Source organism: Perna viridis, chromosome 6 (genome assembly GCF_037379345.1).
Source record: "Perna viridis isolate PV_CMFRI_1.1 ecotype Kerala chromosome 6, ASM3737934v1, whole genome shotgun sequence".
NCBI classification, from domain to species: Eukaryota; Metazoa; Mollusca; class Bivalvia; order Mytilida; family Mytilidae; genus Perna; species Perna viridis.
The window spans coordinates 46,783,319-46,797,022 of record NC_142450.1 but is presented as its reverse complement, the minus strand read 5'-3'; the positions used below and the strand labels follow the sequence as shown (position 1 = coordinate 46,797,022).

At 33.8% G+C, this 13,704-nt stretch overlaps 1 pseudogene across 2 annotated transcripts; it reads left to right on the top strand.

Moving 5' to 3' along the window:
* Nucleotides 1–4,902: 4,902 nt before the first annotated feature.
* LOC148615292 (small conductance calcium-activated potassium channel protein 2 pseudogene) lies at nucleotides 4,903–11,921 on the top strand (annotated as a pseudogene). Of its 2 annotated transcripts, none has more exons than XR_015923862.1 (3): nucleotides 4,903–5,459; nucleotides 8,807–8,893; nucleotides 9,568–11,921. The product of XR_015923862.1 is annotated as a small conductance calcium-activated potassium channel protein 2 pseudogene, transcript variant X2 (transcript). The 2 variants fall into 2 exon arrangements; XR_015923861.1 differs by having other exon boundaries at nucleotides 9,487–11,921.
* The last annotated feature ends 1,783 nt before the right edge of the window (nucleotides 11,922–13,704 follow it).

Sequence of the window (13,704 nt, the reverse complement as noted above, 5' to 3'; positions counted from 1 at the left end):
AATGCCCCCCCCCCCAACCCATGGGTCCGAAGTAATTGCCTTTACTCATTCTTGGAATTCAGTATTCATAGACACTGTCATAATATATATATATTAAACGTCTAAATATGTTTAACATCACCAGAAGATGGTAAAATTTAAATTGAATATTTCGGATAATAGATATCCTTCCTCAGCATAAAACTCATAAAACTATATGAGCATAAAACTCACAACACTTAACGAGCGTAAAACTCACAAAGTTCAAGATCAAGACAGATTCAGAATCTGAATAGCGTGCGCTGTGGGTGATTGTAGCTTTATCAAAGGCTCACATAAGCAACTGATGAGGAGCCTGAATGAAAATAACAAAGAGGGTCTTTTTATCAAAGTTACAATTAACTGTGGAAAACAATTTAAAAAAATAAAAAGTCCAAATATAGTAGTACGGCGTATTGGTGTATAGCAAGTAGTACCAGCCTTAGATCAAAGACCAAGATCTTATAATAGATATAGATCGGGGATTTGAACGTGCTAACAAAATCAGCCGTAAAGATCTCCTCGAGTACAAACCCAAGAAAAAGAACAAAAGGGTCCCTTTTGTACTTACGTACCATCCAGCCTTTGGGAAACTCTCGCAGTTACTGCATTCAGATTGGAAAGACATTGAAAAACATCCCAAGCTCTCCAAGCTCTTTCCGGGGGCCCCAGTTCTGGCATTCCGTAGACCGAGGAGCCTAAGAGATGCCCTAGTAAGGGCAGAGATTTCATCTCAGTCTAACCAAAATACAACGGGCCAGTGTCGACCATGTGGAGATAAGAGATGTAAGACCTGTACCCAGATGCTGCCCACCAAAACTTTTAAAAGCTACTGCACTGGAAAGGAATTTGCCATTTTTTGCGACGCAACTTGTAAAACCGAAAATACCATATACCTTCTCCAGTGCCGATGTGGTATGCAGTACGTTGGCGAAACAGAACAACCTTTCAACAGGCGTATGAATGGTCATCGCAGTGACTACAAATGCAAACCAGACCTCCCTCTGAGTCGCTCTCTTAGATCTGCCGGACACACCCAGGAGGATCTCCACAACATTGTTGTGACGATCATAGAACATAATAAAAACTGGTCAAAATGTAAAAGAGTATCTCGGGAAAGCTGTTGGATGAATAAATTGCAAACAACTTCCTTCTCCAGATGCAATTAACGAGAAAAAATAATTCATTTTTAGGTCTTGGATCTAAGGCTGGTACAGACCCTTCTTGATCTTGAACTTTGTGAGTTTTATGTTCATATAGTTTTATGAGTTTTATGCTGAGGAAGGATATCTGTTATCCGAAATATTCAATTTAAATTTTACCATCTTCTGGTGATGTTAAACATATTTAGACGTTTATTTTATTTATTGTTATGTTTCGCATCGTTTTTAACGATCCATCACCCCGTAAGAGTGATTGTTGACCATTATTTAGACGATTAAATATATATATATATCAGGTATCAACCAAGTCAGTGAATAATAATTGACAATTAGTCATCTCTTTTAAAGATTTAAGTTTTATTTTTGCTTCAAATGACAAGAAAATAATCGAAGACCACAGACAATTATACCATGAATTATTAAATGTTTTTTCGTATCCTAGAATAATAACCGCATAAGTGTCTTCATTAAGCAGGACATGTAACATGGTCTGTTGAACCCTACTGTGTGGTTCTTAGATAAAAAGAAGTACCTTGTTGTTTAGACATTTTTGATCTGCCTAGATTGATGCTTGCAATGTGCCCTATGTTTATACCTTGCATAAATTACTGATATGACATGCATTTAATCATGAAATATGAAATATCTTTTAAAGCGCGTAAAATGTCTGGCTACATGAAATAATGTTAATGGCTTAACTGAATCACAAAATATAAAGTCCCTTACCAATTGATCATAAAATGTAAAGCCCTTGCTATTGAATCATTAATTTTCATTTTTTGTATTGTTTTGTTATTTGACGCTTACCCTACCGGTGCACCTGGACCAAGTTCCCAGTTTTTAGTGGAGTCCGAGTTGCTTATTTGCTTTTGTTACTTTGTATGCATGATTTTAGTTACTTAATGTTCTTTGTTGTGTATGTCTGTTTTCTGTTTACAAAATGCTGGAATTTTTAATCGACAACATATTTGTCCAGTGTGGTGGACGTGTTTTTTCAACAAACGGTGGGCATTCCAATGGAAACAAATTGTGCTCCTTTACTTGCTGACCTATTCCTTCACTCTTATGAGGCTGACTTTATAGCTGATCTGATCAGAAAGAAAGAATATTGTTTGGCTAGATCCTTCAATCTCAGTTTCCGCTATATAGATGACGTATTATCTTTAAACAATCTTAATTTCGGGGATTTGATACATCGCATCTGCCCAAAAGAACTTGAGATAAAGGATACTACGGACACTGTGAAGTCCTTTCATCTGTGGCAACATCCCTTCGGCCCCTGGGTATGGAGTGTTCATATCACAACTCATACGTTGTGCCAGAGCTTGCCGAAACTACGAAGACTTTTTGTATCGCGCTAGAACTCTAACAAATAGGCTTTTGGAACAAGGTTATGTTGCTACAAGATTGAAGTCATCACTACAGAAGTTTTATGGTCGTCATCATGAACTCGTGGATCGTTATGGTGTATCCATCAACACCATAAAAAGTGATTTATTCAACGGGTCATAGTTTTCCTTTCCTCGTTTGTCTACACCGGACTTGACTTTTTATGAGCAACTCGGCGGGTGTTTCTATAAAAGCAGAGGACGCTTACCCTACCAGTGCACTTGGTCCATGCTCCCAGTTTTTAGTGGAGTCCGAGTTGCTCATTTACTTTTGTTACTTTGTATGTATGATTTTAGTTACTTTATGTTCTTTGTTGTGTATGTCTGTTTTTTATGTCTGGTCTTTGTCCCTGGATTACACTCTTTTGGTTACCGCTATAACCTTGGTTCCCTTAATTACTCTTGGAACATAATATTTGTTTATTAACAAAATGCAAAAAAGTTTTGCTTCTTGTATACAATGTATTTGGTTCTAATGCTGTTGATAGAGGTTACTGATTGAAATACGTGTAATATTGATATAATTGGGGTTTTTTTTTGCAGTTTACTTGTAATTTAGAGAATTGTGAAAAAAAACATGCTTGAATTACGAAAAACTATATAGTCACTATAGGTTCAATGTTTTGCTAGAATCAATAATAATATCATGTCCGAAATGGACTAAAATGTAATTTGATCTACTTGAACATTTGAAAGATTTTTTTTCCAAAAAATCGATATCATCTGAAATAAAAGCCATCGTATACACTAAACACCATAATCAACGGAAACACATAACATAGTGGCTTCAATTTTAGACATCAGAAATTTGAAATATGACCTCAAAGTACAAATTATTTCTATGTCTTGAAAAAAATAATAAAAAAAATAATTGAACAAATAACCATTCAATAATCAGTTGATGCAGATAGTACATTTAACAAGAGAAAAATACAGTACAAATTGCATACAGAAACAGAATGAATCATTTATGGAACAGTTACAGTCCAAACAAACTTCTATAAGATGTTGCTAAGTAAAGCTGTCGTGCCTAACGTATTTGATGCGCTACACATATTTTGACAGTATAATTTAGATATTTCCCTACAATGAATCCACGAATGAACGTCTGATTAAATTGTCATTTCCACTTGCCAAGTTGAAGAATTTCATATATCTGTATGAAATAATGTTGTCAAAAATCTAATTTCTAGAACGGGTTGTTTACTTGTATACTTGATTTTATATACTGTAAAATATAAACTTGTCTATATCAGTCCAGAATCATTGAGCATTAATCCTAGACAATCGGAACAACCATATAGACAATTATGTGGATCTTGAAAAACAAATCACTATAATTTCAACTTCAGACAGATTTACCAGATACAACATTAATAAAAAATATTAAGAATTACAAATAGGACTGGCCTAATGCATTATTTTGACTTATAACCGAAATTGCATATGTAGTATTACGTTCATGATGGAGTTACCATATGGTTGAATAAAATAAGATGGGGTATACTTTACGTAGAAAATAACTAAAGGTGTAACAAACAATCTGATATGGTAGTGTTTGGAAATGGTTCATATCAAAAATTGATTCTCACAAAAGCAATCTACAACACAGATGAAATAGTATTTCTGAAGCACTGAGTTATATATCATTTTCCCAAATCTGTCACAGAATTAAATTATAAAAGATACAAGGGGTACGATGTAAAAACTCTTACTAATATTGCATATTTTAGTACATTGTACACGTGTTTCAATGATGTACCTCTAAATCAGCAGCATAAGAACCAACTACAAAGAAGATTACCGAAATAGGACGCACCGAGAGTTTCAACAATGCAAATTACAGAGTATAAAGCCTCAGCGTATGAGAAAATGATGATTTCATCTTTGGAAAAGCATTCAAACAGTTGCCGAAGGAAACAAGACAACGGACACAGTAGTCGGTCGGATAAAGATAAACTAAAAGGACTTTCATCTCCGAACGAAACATGATCACGGATACAGCCACAGAACGACAAAACAATTATACATTTGTCGATCCAACACAGTGATGGATACAATCTGCCAAATAAAAGCGATGAAAAAGTCCCCTATGAAACAATGCCATCACCTAAATGGTTGAACGAAAGTAAGAAATGGATATAGTCGCCAAACGGAATGAGACAAAATAATACACAGTCGTCAAACGTAACAATACAAAATGATAAAATCGCCAAACGGAACATGACAAAATTGATACAGTCGCTAAACGGAAAAAGACAAAATGATACAGTCCTCAAACAGAACAATTCATAATGGTAAAGTCGCCAAACGAAAGAAGACAGTATGATATAGTCGCAAAACGGGACAAGATAAAATGATACACTTGCCAAACGGAATGATTTTCGTGCCGATAAGAGCGTGGATAAGAGAAATATTTTCATATGTATTTTTTTCTTTTTTTTTCTTTTTCTTCTTTTTTATTAGTGAACTTTGTTGATTTTCTTCTCAGCAATTGAAGCTTAGAATTGTTTTAAAGTGTTAATAATAATCCATGCCAAGAAAATTTCATGACATGTCTAAAACTGAAATCAATTCTTAATTGATACCATCATAATGGGTCAACACCTCGATTTTCCACAACATACCACGTGGTATCTTAAAATTTCCTCATCTATGTTCAATGTTATGTGTCAGCTAATACAATAGTTCGTCGACATATTGGACAAGAAACGTAATTTTCGCAAAGCTTTTTAAGACGTTAACAGGATTTCAATTTCCCGAAAAGTGGATAACTACGTGAGACAGTTTCAAAGGCAATTTCTGTCAACAAAACTAAAACAAAGAAGTGCATTGTACTTCCTGGTTAAAGATAATTACTAGTAGGACAGACCAACAGTTAATTTGATTTGTAACTAATGGTATAAGTGTCCCTCACAACACAACAGATTTAACAGGAAAATATCAATAAAAGAAGGCGAAGGCAGAAAAAAAAACCCATTTTGACCAATATTAAGTAGTTACTCTTTGAAACATTAATAATATACATATAATTGATATTGTTGAATTTTAACCTCATGTACACTAAAACATTGTAAGAGGTGTTTTGAAAGCTTACAGACTATGATTGTAAATCAACCTTATTTCATTTATATGAAAGAAAGAGAACGTATATGAACCAGCGTACAACCTAGATTCAAATAGTCAATATTTCAGAGATCACCAAATGGTCTTAAACATGTGTAAACACACCTTTAAGCAAGCTCTATGAAGCCTCCGACAACAAAAGTAAAAAATCAAAGGTTGAAGTCGCTAATCGTCAAATTTCCATGCTAGTGCTTTTGGCTTGCTTTCAATATCCAGGTGAATTCAATGCTATACTAAACTTAACTCCTAATCAATCAGTGACTTTGTCATTTTCACCATAAACCCTGGCGTAGATATTTGTATGGACTTGGTTCAGAATTAATATTTTAGTGAGCTGAAACTTGAAGATTTTAGGTTGATTGATAATATACGTTCATGTTCTTTTCCATTTCACATCTGTGGACATATCGTACATTTGTGCATTACTAGCAAAATAACTATTCCTTTTAAACGTAGATATAGACACATAAAACTTTATTTTGAATTGGCATGATCATAACATACAAACATAAGCTCTCGTGAGCTTTTCACAGATTATAAAAAAATATATACATAACATAAAAACAAATGTTAATGCACATACAAATAATTTAAAAGCACACAAATTAGCATACATAGCATTCATGCATTTTAGCTGATAGTCAATTTCTATACCCAACAATTTGACTGCTTTTTCACAAGTTAATGCTGAATTTTTAATTTCAATTGCTGGGTTCTTGTTAAAAGTTTTCTTCCCAACTCCTGTTACCTAAACCTTTGTCAGGATTTGCCTGCATTTTGTTCAGTTTAAATCATTCTATCAACCGATTTAACACAATTTCAAGGGTTGACATAAGATTTCCATAGTCTGGACTTGAAGATGCCAGAGTATTATCGTCCGCATAGAGTGATCCATATTTTATGAAGTAAACTGTATGATAAAAATACATTAAAAAAAAGAAGGAGACCCAATATAGAGCCCTGTGGTACCGCTGTATGAATGCCAGCCCAACTGCCAAGAATGTTTCCGAGTTTAATTTGCTGTTTTCTACCAGTCAAATAAGATTTAAGTAAAGAGACAGCATTTGGTGCAATACAACAGGACAGCAATTTATCCACTAAAATTTCGTGTGGAAGGCAGTTAAAGGCATTAGAAAGGTCAATGAGAACAGCAGCTAAATAATAATGTTTATCTACAGCCTCTCTCCAATCCTCCAGCAGTATTAACAGTGTGGTCTGGCACCCATGTCCCTTGCGAAACGCACATAAATACGGATTAAATATTTTATCCAAAAAAAAAAATCAGCAAGTTGGATCTTTGTTACTTTTACATAGATTTTCTAAATAATGGATAACACACTTAAACGCTTGATTCCCCTAAAAGATTACTCTTTAATACATTTCCAGAAATCACAGGATTTTGCTACCCCTGCGCACCTCTCTAAAAAGAAAGTTTTCATAGAATTTCTCTTTTGTTTGTTGATTATGTTTCTTTGTGTGTGGTAATTGTCCAAGGTCTTAATGTTCTGTTGTTTAGTATAATTTGTATACAACATATGTTTCCGTAGTGGGTAAACTAAACCATTTCGATTAATAATCTGTAAGCTTATCTGTAAAGAATGTGTTACTTGCATTGACACTTTATCAAAAATACAAGAAAAACTGACCAGTTTTGAAATGCAAATACCATAAAAGGGTGTTTCAAGAATATTAGCCTCATTTACGGTCAAAATATCATAAAGATATCTTAAAGTAATATCTATTAAATTCATGCAACATATAATGTTTTAAATGAACTTTTGATTAAATAGCTTTGCCGTGAATTTGTGATTCGTAACAGTAGAAAAACAAGCCGTCTATGAGAGGAGCACATGGTACCCATTGCGATACCAATAACGTGTCTGTTTAAAGCATTGCGATACCAACAACCTGTCTGTATAAAGCATTACCAAATCGACTATAAATATTGCCAATTAAGACAATTCAAAGCACTGATCATATCTAAATATGACAAATTAATGTAATGTAAGAAGAACTTTTTTAAGGTCTAGTACGAATTGTACATGTTTACGCTTTTAATACACTATTAATACAATTGCTTGGTCTGAGTGGATTTGAGAGAAGTAAGCTGTTCCTACCTTTCCATTGGTTGGATTGTAAGATATGTCTTTGTAGCTGTACCTTCGTTAGAACCTTGGTTCCCTTGATTACTCTTTGTTCCTTTACGTTGTATTCATCTGCACCACGAGAAAGGATTTGTTCGCCGCGTTTTAGTTTTCCTTTCCTCTTCTATGCCGGACTTGACTTTTTATGAGCAACTCTGCAGGTGTTTCTAGAAAGGCAGAAGACGCTTACCCTACTGGTGCCCCTGGTCTATGCCCCCGTTTTTAGTGGAGTCCAAGTTGCTCAGTTTCTTTTGTTTCTTTGTACACGTTACTTTGGTTATTTTCATGTCCTTTATTGTGTGTGACTGTTTTCCATGTCTGGTCTTTATCCTTGGATTTCATTTTTTTTTATTTCCGCTAGAATGCTGGTTTCCATGAATACGCTTTAAAACGAAAATCTACCTTGTTCCTTTTGTGAAGAACGTTATTTTTAAGTAAAACAGGTTTGATGACAAAATAGACAATCGGGGTAATGCTAATTTTTTGGTGATCAGAATGAAACTGAACTCGAAGCATTTGTTTAATGTGATATTAATTTTAAAAATGTTGAATTTAAAAACGGTAAAAACAGTTATTACTCATAGTAAATGAGGCATTAAATCGTTTAATAATATCAATACACCAGTTTAGAGCTTGGACGAATACAAGGTCTATTTCCAAACCCAAGCATATTATTTATCCCAAGTGCTATTTTTTTTCTATTAGATGGTTAACATCAAACAGTCTAACGGATAATTTAACGTCATGCATCACTCTGGCAAAATTTCCACTTCATCTTTTCATCAATGTATACTTTGATCCCAGTTGACAACATATTATATAATTTCAGTTACGCTTGACGTTTAGTTTTCTTTTAAAGAAATTAACTATGAATAAATAATAGTAATAATTTTAGTGTGCATGCATTAATAATACTAGATGGGTGTCATGTCGTTTGATTAATGCGCAATATTTAATTATATTTCAGTTTAATGTCACAGCAAACATTCAGTGGGCGTTGTTCCTGCTCTTTAGAAATGACGGTTTATCTGTTGGAATTGACGTTTAATTAAAGGTAAGAAAAGGGGAATACAGAAGGGTAGATGTTAAATGACTGAACAGATAAAACACAGTTTCGGAAATAATTTCGCTACAACATATACCATAATGTTTTGAATTATTCTTCATGAATCTAAATACTAGCTGACTCAATATATCTGTATATACTCAATAGTAACCTACATTAGCATTTCAATTTATATGTAAAAACCGTTCATATTTTTTCGAAGATTGAAATATTTTAAATAATTTCTACTCAAAAGATATAATTTAATGTACTAATCGATAAAGGATTAATAATTCAATTATAACGTTTTCTATAAACGATTTAATGTTTATGTTCTACGATCACCAGAGATCAAATTTTAATGAAATCGATAAACCTGACACAAATCTGGTAGGCATCATTTTAATGACAATGTAATTGAAAGAAAAATAGAGTCAATAAGATCAGAAATATAATCGCATATATTGTATATGTAGCATAGATAGTCCAAAGCCTATAGCGAGTAATTCACATTCGGCATCGATTGGATTTTTTCCAACACACAAGAGAGTAGCTTAGACTGTCATATGTAGTTCATAAATACAATTGTTTCTAATTTTTAGGAATTAACCTTTCTGATAGACATGCGCAGTGAAGGAATATATTTTGCTTTAATGGACAATAATATCAAAGCTTTATTGTAGAATGAACAAAAATAGGGAAAGATGCAAAACTTTAAATGACATTGACTTACCCAGGAGGAAAAAGACGCCAAAAAGTATTCATGTCAACACTAGCGTGCTATAATTTACATGGAAATAAGGGCTTCAATGCTTCTACAAATATGGAATATCTAGCCATATGGAAGATCTAATAATAAAAGAACTGTACTGTTTTGATCACGAACGTATCTGGAAAAGAATTGCTGTAATTATTCGCTTTTTTATTTTGTATTATCCATAGAAGCTATGCAATCACATTTATTCTTCCGATAAACAAGAGAAGTGGTTTTAGGCTAATTGTGGAATGAGTTCCGTTGTTGAAGATCCAGGAATTCCACTTGTAGGAATGAATGGCAATCATCTTCAATACAAGACTTTGAACGAGTCTACAGACAGTATTATAGCAAACCGGGGACCAGGGAGATTCGAAACTGTTGGCAGTCGACTCGCAAAGCGAAAAGAACTTTATTATCGAAGAAAACGAGCGAATGATGCCGCTCTAGGATTTGCTGTTGCTGGAATTTTACTTATGATTTTGGAAACCGAACTTAATCATGCCGGTATAATTGGACGTGGTGATGTTGGAAAACCATGGTCATATCTAATGAAAATGGTGGTGACGGCGTCTACCGTTGCACTTTTGATATTCTTGGGAATTTACCATCGCCTGGATGTTAAACTTTTTATTGTTGATAATAGTCTTGATGACTGGAAAATAGCAATTAGCCCAGGCAGGGTAACTAAAATAATCGTGGAATTCTGCATATGTATTGTTCATCCAATTCCCGGAGACTTCCGGTTTGTTTGGTCCAGGACTGTCTCTCAAGGTGAGGTTCCGAGGAATGAAGAAGTTCCTGTTGATATAATTTTATCTTTACCCATGTTTTTGCGCCTCTACCTTGTTTGTCGAACTATAATGCTTCACAGTCGTTTATATCAAGATGCCTCGTCACAAAGTTTAGGAGCATTAAACAGAATCCATTTTAATTTTAGATTCATATTTAAGTCTTTCATGGCGGTTCATCCTGATTATGTATTGACTTTACTAATTGTAATTATGTTTTTTGTCGCCAGTTGGGCTTTGCGGCTTTGTGAAATGTATGACAGTGATACTGACGCGGCAGTTCATGGCAATTATCTTAATTCAATGTGGCTGGTGGCGATTACGTTTCTTAGCGTCGGTTACGGTGATATTGTACCGAGTACGTACTGCGGTCGTGGTATTGCTGTTACTACGGGAATTTTTGGAGCAGGAGTAACAGCTCTTGTTGTGGCAGTTCTAGCTCGAAAATTAGAATTGTCCAGGTCCGAAAAATACGTGCATGACTTTGTCATCGACATAGATCTTGACAAAAGGTTGAAACATGAGGCTGCCAATGTTGTCCGATCGGGATGGTTTATCTATAAATATCGGAGGATCAAGAACAATAAATCTAAGAGTTTGAAGTACGAACGGGAGTTACTCGAAGCGATATATAACATAAGAGAAATAAAAGCTGCTCAAAGACGGTTGGTTGATTCAAGTGTGACTTTAGTTGAGGTCTACAAATCTCATACCGAAATGTCAAGGTCAGTTGAAAACGTAAAATTGAGGCAGGTTATTCTTGATGAAAAAATGGACAATTTAGAAACGAGGTTATTTGCAATTCATGAAAAATTGAATGCAATACTAACTGTCGTTGAACAAAAATCAAAATAAAACCAAAGATAAATTAAAACCACCGCTGACATTTTCAGGGATCATTACTGCTTTACTCGATACCAAATATAGCGAACGAACCATCAAGTGTGTGAGGAGAGCTTTTTGTCGTTTTTGTATGCTTCACTATATGTTGTTTCCAGAAACAGTCCGAATGAGAGTAGGTATCATTTTAATTCACGATCGACATGTCAAATAGATATCAGGCCCGAGACGTACAGAAGTAAGTTTGTAAAGACAAAATGACAAGAAATAAATTTAGCCAAAAAAAAAACAAACCTGAAGTTATATTCACATATCATATAATTTAGATTTTTTTAAATTCATGCATTACCTTCCCCAAAATCCAAAAAGAACATGATTTATATCGGAGTTAGTTTCTGCTTTCCGTGTTCGCAATTCTTAAGTATAGTTATCATTTTATGTATAGGTAGAATTATAAGAATAAGAAATAAATATTCCATGAAAAATGCTAGTTAATTTGTTGACTCGTGGACAAAAACGAACGAACTTGATATCAGACATCCTACTAAAGCATTAATATATGCTAACAAGAGCTTCGGAGAATAGGCTAGATCTAAAGGCCAGCACATTCTCTGTATCTGAATGTACACGTATGTATACATAGCATTTGATACCTTGCAAAATAAATATTTAAAAAAAAAGTTTGTCTTTAATCTGATTTTCAGCCATTTGTTATTATTGTAATAGAGATTTCTTCAACAGTTTCTTTGAAAGAGATTTCCAGTTTTGATCGATGGCGAGTTAAGATTATTTGGTCTTTCAAAAACGTCATTGTTCGAACAAAACGTGACACTAAAAGAAGCCACACAAACAGCTAAAATGTGTTAGACATTAGCTGTTATTCTGCATAAAACCAAAATAATTTTGTATAAACATTAATTTAGGCGAAATTATAATAGACAATTCCACAGAGGTCACCGTAAAAAAAACCTCAATTACCTATTAAAGAAGTTATATCCCATCTCGGGTTCATTGAACAGATATAACGATAATTACTTATTGGAGAAACCATCATTGTGGACGAATGATCAGAGCCGAAGGTTCTATCAGATTTATTAGTTCTGTATGATCAGGTAAAATGAAATTATTGAAGCAAGTACCGTAGACAATGAGTTTTCTATTTACGCACCATACATCTCATAAGATCCTTGTCATCTTATTAATATTAATGAAATATTATCTTCAACAGAAATATGTGAATGATAAAATAATTGAATATAATTAGATTTTCAACATTGTCAATTTTTAAACAGTCACGAGAACTATAAATTAAAGTTTACGAAGTAGATAACGACACGAAGAAAGGACATTAAATACATGTATTAAAAAGGTTTTGGGTCTCTTAATGGCATCTAACAATATATACATGTATAAACATTTAGTATGCCTCTCTTTGTTGTTCACTATGTGAACATGATAGTCCTTGGCTTATGGTCTGACGGAAATTATAAATCTTTAGTGTTTATTGTTCTTTTGAGAAATTCGTTGGCACTCAAGCCAGGATTTTTTCCGTTGTTGATTACTATTGTAAGTAAATATGCGAATCTCGGGGACATTTTGTTCAACTATTAAAGTAATTCCTGAAAAAAGTCTAAATGATAAACTGCAGCTCGGCTTTCCTTAATCCATTGCTATGAATATATTTATTATTGTTACAAACAACATCTTAAAAACACCAAATTATGTATTTCGTAAACTTTAATTTATAGTTCTCATTAAAAATTTTCACTCTGACCTCTTACTTTCTCAAGTTCAATCAAACCAAAAGATTTACTAATTTAATCAATGTACATGTAGTGTTCATGGAGGAGAGTGCCATTAAATGTTAATAAGATAACTGTCTTTATCCTGTGGTGCGCCAGTAGGTGCTTATTACATGTAATTAACCCAACACAACCAATTTCCGAGTTTTAAACCCTGAAAAAAAAACCAACAAAAACACTTCCTTTTATTTATAAGAAGGCAACTTTTCGTGAAATAACTATGTAAATAAATATTCTAAAAAGCGTGAGGAAAATTCACGAAAAATCATAAACATCATCCGTATGTTTCTATGAACATATGGAGCTCATACAAGAGTTCGGCGATGTTAAGCGATTTTGCATCCTGTGCAACTTTTAAGATATAAAGTTTTGGGGCAGAGCTTCATTACCCCGAGATTCTATTATGAGCTTTTTGGGCGGATATGGTCATTTCAATCAGGGTATGAAACTTGGGATGCTTATTTCCTTTCAATTTTCTGCTTTCTTTTGGTATCATGGTTTCCTTGTGATTCGTTTTGTTTTTACTTGTGAATTTTTGTTATCGTTGATCTGCAGTTTTCCCCCATCTTACTTTCATTGAAAGACATTAAACAATAATACTACAATTTCTAACACCAAATAATTGTGCATTCA